At 43.4% G+C, this 8439-nt stretch overlaps 1 pseudogene; it reads left to right on the top strand.

Annotated features, from left to right (window-relative positions):
* The first annotated feature begins 5053 nt into the window (after window positions 1-5053).
* On the top strand, window positions 5054-6875 carry LOC139831662 (110 kDa U5 small nuclear ribonucleoprotein component CLO-like; annotated as a pseudogene).
* Window positions 6876-8439: the final 1564 nt, after the last annotated feature.

The raw sequence follows: 8439 nt of genomic DNA, 5'->3' as shown, positions 1-8439 counted from the left end.
TAATGTAGATGTTGATGTTATTCGAGTGGAAACACCGGAGGCCTTCATCAAAGGTCAAATTGACAGTCCACCAGAACTCGACTTTGAATAGGTAACAGTACAGGTAATAAAAAGTTCGCGATTTACTTTCCGAACAATGTTTTTGCTGTTTTTGGAAAATATGAAAAATTACGAGATCGAAACGGAGTGGAGGAGACGCACGAGGGCGTGCCCTCATAGGCCGGCGCGGGCCCCAGCCTGGCCGCGCCGCCCTATGAGCTGGCCGCCTCGTCGCCTCTTTCTGACTCTGGTTCGACCTGGTACTTTCCTTATGACATACAAATTCCTGCTATATAATCCCGCGGACCCCTGGAGGTCCGTATATCGTTTTCTCGACGTGTTTTGTTTCGAGTTGTTTCTGCCAGGATTTGCTTCGGATCTAGAGGCATCATGTCTTCGTCGGAAACTCCGAAGGACAGCTTCTGCAAGGACGTTGACAACTTGTACATGAACGAGCTGAGGATGCACCCCAAGGAGTTGCTGCTCGTTGATGGGGAGCTGCAGATCAAAGATGTCCAGGGTCCTAAAGGAGAAGGAAGCTTGGAGGACAGGATGGAGAAGCTAGAACAAGAGGTCTTCAACTACAAGAAGATGGCTGAGCGTGAGGTGGATATCTTCCACAAGATTGTGTCTGAACTCATTGCTGAACACGAGAAGGAAACTGCAAAGCTATGGGGCGACATCCTCTCACTTCACGACACCACCAACAAACTCCAAGCTCAACTCTATGACGTTCAGAATCGGAATTGTGAGTATGAAAACAGGTTTAAACACATAAGCTATGCTGCTAGTTTCAGGATTCCCGAGACCAATATGTCGTTTGTTGATGGAGAGCCTCTTCCTTGGAAATCTGATGATGGGAATTCATCACCACCATCGCCGAAGGAGTAATTCATCATCGGTACTGGCATCCCCTTGGTTTGTTCCAAGCTTGGGGGAGTGCCGTGGTATCACATCATCACTACCCTTTTACTTTTTACTATCAAGTAGTGTCATACCATGAGTAGGGAAGTTATCATATAAGATGGGTTGCAGTGTGGAAGTATCTCTCCTTTAGTTGGTTGTCTATGTATCCCTTGGTGTGAGTTATCGTTATGGAATATTAATGAGAAGTCTTATCATTTACATATTGCACACCTTATTTTAGTTTGCAATATCTAATATATGATTGATCTTGATTTTAGTATTGGTATCACTTTGGGAGCATTGAGTAAATCTTTTTGGTTTTGGCAAACTTAGCATTGGTCAATAGCAACAACACTTTGAGGTTTAAGTAGAAAAGAGAAATACATATAGTTGTTTCATTGTTTTCCTTTCTTGTTAGCTCATAGCTTACTATTCTATACCTAATAATAAAGGGAGGATTGTTTCCTTGGTCCAACACTTTTTTAGACCGTTTTGCCCTCCCACCAAATCCCATAATACAGCAAATGCCACAGGCCATGTACCGGTTAACCCGTGAGAAAAAAAAGTCCCTCCCATCGGTCTCCATCTCCAATCGCCTCCTCCATCAAAATCCCCTGCGCCGCCGCACCTACTGGTCGGCCTCTCGCCGGCCCTCGCCGGACCTCACCGTGTCGCCTTCATATACCGCCTTTGGAGGTGCTCCCGATTCCCATCTTGCATCTGCTCCCCGCGCTGCACCTGGTGGAGGAGTTGAATGGAGGGAGAGGGGGATGCAGATGGGATGTCCGCCGAGGAGAGGAGGAGGTTGGTCGCCAGGGAAAGCGTGGGTGCGGTAGCTGGCGAGCACGGCCTTGATGCTGCTGCTTTGGGAGAGAGACGCTGGGGCGAGAGGAGAGGGATGGGAGGAGGCCGACGAGGAGAGAGGAAGAACCAGTATAAGCGGAGCTCCAAGCTGGCCGCATCACGGTGGGACGCATCACGGTGGGACGCATCACGGTGGGACGGGCGTGCAGGTCATTTGGTTCTGCCATGGAGAAGGCTATGGAGCATCTTGATGGGAAAGACAGATAATTTTTCGCTCTGAATTTTGGGCTGCAGCTGCGTTGCTGCTATTTCATACTGCGGATGTGCGGTCTGCCGAAATCGTTGACTGCTGCTTTGGTGAGATATGGTTAGAGAATCTGACAGACAACAAGATTGTTACTGTTATCTTGTCGCCTCTCTGAAATCCTCTGAAACAAGCCCTTGTCTTTCAGTTCTTTTCCCTTGTGGACATGGAGTAGTAATAATTGTTTGGTAGTTGCATATAATATACTCGGTGTTAAAATCTATCAGCACTCGGAGTTTATATCAAACTTGTGGAACTGTGGATTGATTAAAGGACGGGAAAAGCAGTAGCCGCAGTCAAGGCACACTTTTTTTTTATTCAGTTAGTTTTTGTGTACAGTTCGATGATACTATCTCCGTTTCAAGAAACAAGGCGTTCTCCTTTTACGTGTTTTTTTTGTTTGACCAAGAATTAATTCAAATAGATAAAAATTGTTTGTATGAAATTAATATCATTAAAAAGTTCTTTTCAATACGAATCCAATGATACTAATTACATATAATATAATCAAAATTTTGTTGCGCAATTTTTATGGTCAAAGTTTGTCTTGGAATAGATGTGCACCTTATTCTTCGAAACGGAGGTAGTGAACATCAGATTATGATATGCTCCTTTTTTCAAGTGTTCAGCTCTGGCGGTCATTGGCAGTACGCCATCCTCTAGGATCATACCGTCGGCCACGGCGACACGCGGTACCAAAGGTGATCACCTGCCAACGGACGGTTATCGCTGAACATGGGATCTGTTCCGGTGCGAGAAAACGGAAAGACGGCTTGTTTGCCACCGATGATGTCCACTGAAAAGTTAATGTATCAAATATAGCTGGTTCGCATTTCGTTGGATTGCTTGTGTTGAGTAAGCAAAAGATGTTATTCAAGGACTATACATAAGACATGTCAATCAAGAAATCCATGTCATTTGAATCATGAATGTACAAATTTAATAAACATATGCAAAGAATAAAAACTTGTTCATTTGGCTTATATAATTGAACCGTAGCAACGTACGGGTTTTGTGCTAGTGACCAATAAAAACAACTGTACCTTGCATTCTAAGATTTCAACTGGTCAGGCCGAGACCTATAAAAATTTACCACCAGCTAATGAGAATTTCAGGAAAATGCTAATATTGACCTTCATCATCATGCGTACAGCCTGACAGATACTCTTAAATGTTTGTCCAATTGACCGGCCCTGGAACAGAATACATATTAACACTCGCTGTCTTAGATAATGATTTTTCATAAACTGTAGCAATTACACAAACATGGTATATCATAACAACAAGGGATGTAATTAACATGTAATCAGAGGTGGTTACCTTGATATTCATGTGATGTTAAATTTCATCAGTTCGTAGATCTCATCGCATGTCTTCTTCAACAACCTGAACCTCACATAAGTCATCTTTCAATATGAATCAGCCAATTACTTTGTATGGCGTATATAGAATGGGAAAAAGTCATCTACCAATTAATCAACCGGTACATGTATATATATGCCAATCTATTAGTGCACAATGCCATTACCAGTCTACATCATCTACATGTTCATCGAGGAGTCATGTTGGCATTTGGCAGGTGTCTCGCGTAATACGTATGAATCTAGCAGACTTAGGAGTAGTACCTTCATGGCCACGTGGGAGCCCTCCACCTAGGCAGCGGCCTCTTGTAATTCTTCTCTGCATCAATGATGGCTGAAACGAACACGAGCGACTACGGCCGTAGCTCAGGGAGGATTAGTTCTGCAAGGAACTGCATGAGGGGCTGACAGGTTGGATCTCGAAGTCGACGAACTGATCGGGGAGGAACAACTGTTTGATCTAGCCGGGGAAGTGCAGGGGTGGAGATCGGGCGGCGCGGTCAGGGAAGTGGACAGGAGGTAGACGGCCACCATGGTGGAGCGACGCACCCCCTCTGCTCCCCGTTCGCCCTCTCCATCTCCATCTCCACGGCTGGCCCTCTGTCCATCTCGACCAGAGGTACCTGGACACCCATCGTGGATCGGTGCACCCCCTCTGCTCTGACTCGTCCCCTCCTCTTGTCAGCCATGCGCGTATCTCCGCTTTCCCCAGGCGCGGCGGTGGTGTGGATCCGTGGAGGTCGTGGGTATGGTTGGTGTGCTTTGTCCAGTGGATGAGTGGAGGTTGGGGAGATGCGCCGGCGGCACCTGACAGGGTTGACGATGCGATGTCGGCTAGCAAACATCCGCTCCCGCTGCCATCTACCAGGCCGCCCGTCGGTCATCCACCTCCACACACGGCGATATCTACGACGCAGCTGCTTCTCCGAGGCCGGACACCATCGCCAACTCATCCATGCCGTTCCCTATGCTAGCCTGCTACGTTGGGTGCGCCGAAACCCTAGGTTAGGGAGGCAATATTGGGAGAGGAGGCGGCGGTTTCGAGGATCCCTGCGGCATCGGGGCCAGAGACGGGAATCATGCACCAGGAAAACCGGAGGAGCAGACGTCTTGAAAAAATAGTTTTGGTGGGAGGGTAAAAAGGTCTTGGTGAAAATATGCTTGACGAAAAACTGTGACCGAAGGAAACAGAACCACTTCGTCCTTTTAATATCTGTATCTGTACTACTTAAAAAACACGAAGGAGTTCCGTCATCAGACGGTACGTCGTTTCCCTTCGTCACGCGTCGTCGTGCTTCGTCTCACGTCGTCCACATGGGCCAGGCCCACTTAAACGGGGTTCTTCGATTGCGCAAACGTTTGCCCCAAAACTATCGCTCTCTCTCTCTCTCCCTGTGACGGATCTTACCGGCGGCACTACATCACGCCTTACCATCTCCCCTGCTTTCCGTTCCATAGCCCCTGCTGCCCGACGACGAGGATGCTAGAGAGAAGGCAGCAGCGTTCCCTCCGTTCTGAGCCCCCGGCATCCACTCCCCTGCCAAGGATCGACAAATCCCCCGCTCGCGTCTTGATGACAGGATCAGCAACCGCACAGGCGGTGAACATCGCGGAGAGCGCGGCGACATGAATAGCGGGCATGGTCACGCTATCGGCGGTAGGGCTCGCCGCCGTCATGTACTGGAAGCCCTCTGATTATTGGCCGAGTTCTCTCATCTATTTTGTTAGTGTTGTATGAATCCTGTCAGCCTATTGCGTGTTTGCAATTGATACTGAGTTGTTCATGTACTCATGTGCAAACAAACTTTCTATCAGATCATCAGTTTATAGTTTCATCTGTATTATAATTCTATCATTTTGTGGACTGAACATAACTTATTTTGACATACAGTGTTCTAACATTCTATTGGATGACTCTCTTTCTCTCAAGGTGGATAAGAACTTTCTGAATGCATTCTAAGATTCAAGTGTCCAAGGGTAGGGCACTCCGCTGTTCTGTTAATTCAAAGTTCATTCGGAAACTTTGTCAGTGCCTTAATCATTTTATTTGTTGCCCTAATCACAGGTTTCAGTGGGGGTGCTAGAGAAGGTCCATGTGTGATGAACCAATTAGGAATGTGAAGTTCATGATCTTAAATGCAAACAACGCTCCAGAACCATAGCACTGTGGTAGTGGTCAAATAATCCCCACAGCCCGGTGGTCTACTCAGCCTTTCTGATGACTAATCCTTTTCTAATGGAGCCCCTGTTTATTATTTTGAGGTTAGTTATAGACTCCTTGAAAATAGATTTATCATTGCTATCTAAAACAATGTTTACATATTTTATATTTGCTTTATCTTTTGTTGGGTTAAAAGAATTCTGTTTTCACGACTTGATGTGATATTTGTGGCAGATCCAAACTCCAATTGATGTGTATCTTCTATATATACGACCCTGTTTCGGCGACGTGGTCATGTGACAGCCGATGTACCAAAGCCAGGCATTCCGGTATATGTTGTGAAGGTAAGAAACCTATTTTTTCTTCTGAATTTAGCCTTATTTTTTCACCTTACGTTAAACTCTTGCTGACTGTATTGTTTTTTGATTGTCAGGCATTTTTACCTATCACAGTCTCTTGGGTTTGAAACAGATCTCATATACCATAAATAGGGAAACGCATTTTGTGTTTCACTGCTTGATCACTGGTTTATTGTTCCTGGCAATCCTCTTGACAGGAGCATTATCCTCCAGCCTCTGGAAACGGCACCTAGACAACAACTAGCCCGTGAGTTCATGGTAAAGATCCTTCAAAGGAAGGTAAGATATACATCTAGATACTGAACAAACATACAATAATATATTAGAGCCTGCCGACGACACCGGAGAGAAGGTGGAAGTGTGCCCTCCCCTGTGGTCGACACATTCCCGCCCACGTCTACATAAAGGAGATACAATTTATTCTTTTCGGATAATCCAATCATTGCATGAGCAAATCTGCCGTATATTCTGTGGATTATTCTGTATGTGTGATGTTCAAGAGTAGAGAGTTCCAGTTTTGGTGTTGAAACAACATCAGACCAATATCCGTTGTCAGTCCAAATGCATATACTTTTGGGGATGTCGTTTACATGTTACATTCTACATAGAAGATTTACAATTACTTCTGAATCACACATGTTATTAGATTACCTTGATTCTTGATTTGGAGCATTATGATAAGCAAGTAAGCAACTTGTCCTGGTTCTTACACATGGGTGGCAATATTGTAAATATGTAGCTAGAATTGGTAATATTGTTTTCATGCGTACAATCACGGGCAGTGAGTAACTGCAACAAAATGGCGGTAACCCTGAGCTTCATTTCTGATGTTGTAGCCTTGTGGATGTCGAACCATTTAAACAAACAGAACATTTTTGCTTGTGTAAAATTTCATCGATTTATCGTGTCTTTGGCTGTTGAATCTGCAGTCAGGCTGCTGATATTTGTGGTCTTGGGAGATTGCGATAATAAAGTGTCTACTTTTCTTCCCAGTTAAACATTGCATGCATAAAACCAAAACAAGAGAATTCATGAAAACTCGGTCATGAAAATCATGAAAGCTATATGCACCTACCATGCGTGATGGCTACCTGCAACTTTCCTAAGAAACATTGCTTTAGATAGAACTTGGAAATTTGACAACTTAGTTGGGATAAAAGGCTATCTAATTCCTTAATTGAGTTAGTACTGAAGTGGCTACCTGCAACTTTTGTAGAGTAGTATGGTTTAACTGAAATGTGTGAGAATAGCATGTCTGAAGTCAGAACTGCCCATTAGTTGCCAAGCTAGCTAGCGGAGATTTTAACTAGAGCCTAGCCAGTTGCAACTAGAAGGAATTTCTCAATTCAGAATGACGAAAAGTTTTGACAAATGGTTTGTGCTTAAGATCATTAAGTTAATTCTATATGGATTTCGAGTTGTGAATATTCTGTAAGGAATATTTTTCTAAGTTGATCAGGTTTCTACACTCAATTTAGCATTAACTTTTGGAAGGAAAGAAAAGCTAGAACTATATGCTAATATTTTTCTTCTTAGTATTTTGGCAATCAGGTTGGAAAATAGCTTCATCCTCATAGTAATGTAGGTTTCATTTGAAGGAATCATGAACTCAAGGTTTATATACTTTTGATCTAAGTAAATAAATAATATATTCCTTCTTCTAATTAGTGGTATTTGGTTTGTCAAGATTTACCAAAAGAGAAATGCCCAACAACGGTTCCGTTATATTGCGTCTTGCATTCTGAAACTTCCCGTTAGTGCCTATATAAGGAGAGCACGAACCAATGAAAAAAGGGTCTGGGTCGAGTGGCACAACGAGTTAGAGAAATAGTCATAGTTGCTTGATTGGTTTGTAAAAAAGAGGATAGTTTCTTTAATGGATTAAGGCTAGAGAGGTTTTCACCATGTACTGCAAGAATATAATGGTAGCCAACTTTGGAACATATATATCGTAGTTGAAGCTATACTGGCTATGGGACTCATATAAGAGTTTATGTACTACTCTTAAACTAACTCATGAGTGGTCCTACTCATAAATTAGCTCTTAAACTAGCCCACGACTGCATAAAAGTTCTCAGGTAAATATTTGGTATTTTTTCTGCAAAAATCAATTCACTGTTTGATTTTTCTGTTACTTATTTATGAAAGGTTCTTCCAGAGTTTAGTTACTGGTATCATCATATACATCTAAAGCTGCATGGACCTTCTCTGCTAATCATGGTTGACCTGTATCAGACTACACAATAGTAGGATTAAAAGGTATCACTACCATTCCAAAATACATAATGTCTACATGTAGTTTAGCATGAATGTACATTACCTCAATATTTACTATGAAATTTATGTTTCCTTTACAACATATGACCATTGTTATTGTGATGTTTGCTCTCCAGGTGTAGCAACTAGCAATGCACTAAATTCTAAGAAAGATTTGTATCGTCTAACATCAATTCAGTGTGCTAGCATGTAGATCTGCTCATAAAATTATTCTTTGCGTAGATCTGC

The sequence above is a fragment of the Lolium perenne genome, chromosome 5, assembly GCF_019359855.2.
Source record: "Lolium perenne isolate Kyuss_39 chromosome 5, Kyuss_2.0, whole genome shotgun sequence".
In the NCBI taxonomy this organism is placed as follows: Eukaryota; Viridiplantae; Streptophyta; class Magnoliopsida; order Poales; family Poaceae; genus Lolium; species Lolium perenne.
Note: the sequence above shows the minus strand (reverse complement) of the source record. Positions and strands in the feature narration are given on the sequence as shown.